We start from the raw sequence: 1568 nt of genomic DNA, 5'->3' as shown, positions 1-1568 counted from the left end.
ACGTCAGCAAATCTGGCCACAGGACAGAAAAAGGTCAGTTGTCATTCCAATCCCAAAGAAACGCAATGCCAAAGAACGCTCAAACTACCACACAATTGTACTTATCTCACACACTAGTAAAGTAATGCTCAAAATACTTCAAGTCAGATTTCAACAGTATGTGAACCATAAACTTCCAGATGTTCAAGCTGTATTTAGAAAAGGGAGAGGGACCACAGTTAATATTGTCAACATCCGTTGGATTATTGAAAAACCAAGAGTTTCAGAAAAACATTTACTTCTGCTTTATTGACTATGCCAAAGTCTTTGACTGTGTGGATCACAATAAACTGTGGAAAATTCTTAAAGATACAGGAATACCAGACCACCTGACCTGCCTCCTGAGAAATCTGTATGCAGGTCAGGAAGCAACAGTCAGAACTGGACATGGAACAACAGACTGGTTCCAAATCAGGAAAGGAGTGTGTCAAGGCTGTATATTGTCACCCTGCTTATTTAACTTATATGCAGAATACATCATGAGAAACACTGAGCTAGATGAAGCACAAATTGGAATCAAGATTGCCAGGAGATATATTAATAACCTCAGGTATGCAGATGACACCACCCTTAAGGTGGAAAGCAAAGAACTAAAGAGCATCTTTTTTTTAATTTTTTTTTTATTTTTAAACTTTACAATATTGTGTTGGTTTTGCCAAATATTGAAATGAATCCACCACAGGTATACATGTGTTCCCCATCCTGAACCCTCCTCCCTCCTCCCTCCCCATGCCATCCCTCTGGGTCGTCCCAGTGCACCAGCCCCAAGCATCCAGTATCGTGCATCGAACCTGGACTGGCGACTCATTTCATACATGATAGTATACATGTTTCAATGCCATTTTCCCAAATCTTCCCACCCTCTCCCTCTCCCACAGAGTCCATAAGACTGTTCTATACATCAGTGTCTCTTTTGCTGTCTCGTATACAGGGTTATTGTTACCATCTTTCTAAATTCCATATATATGTGTTAGTATACTGTATTGGTGTTTTTCTTTCTGGCTTACTTCACTCTGTATAATAGGTTCCAGTTTCATCCATCTCATTAGAATTGATTCAAATGAATTCTTTTTAATGGCTGAGTAATACTCCATTATGTATATGTACCATAGCTTTCTTATCCATTCATCTGCTGATGAACATCTAGGTTGCTTCCATGTACTGGCTATTATAAACAGTGCTGCGATGAACATTAGGGTACATGTGTCTCTTTCCCTTCTGGTTTCCTCGGTGTGTATGCCCAGCAGTGGGATTGCTGGATCATAAGGCAGTTCTAGCTCCAGTTTTTTAAGGAATCTCCACACTCTTCTCCATAGTGGCTGAACTAGTTTGCATTCCCACCAACAGTGTAAGAGGGTTCCCTTTTCTCCACACCCTCTCCAGCATTTATTGCTTGTAGACTTTTGGATCTCAGCCATTCTGACTGGCGTGAAATGGTACCTCATAGTGGTTTTGATTTGCATTTCTCTGATAATGAGTGATGTTGAGCATCTTTTCATGTGTCTTAATGCAAGTGAAAGAGGAGAGTT

Source organism: Bison bison, unplaced genomic scaffold, assembly GCF_000754665.1.
Source record: "Bison bison bison isolate TAMUID 2011002044 unplaced genomic scaffold, Bison_UMD1.0 scf7180017863702, whole genome shotgun sequence".
Classification (NCBI taxonomy): Eukaryota; Metazoa; Chordata; class Mammalia; order Artiodactyla; family Bovidae; genus Bison; species Bison bison.
The sequence above is the reverse complement of the archived record's forward strand: the minus strand, read 5'-3'. Positions refer to the sequence as shown.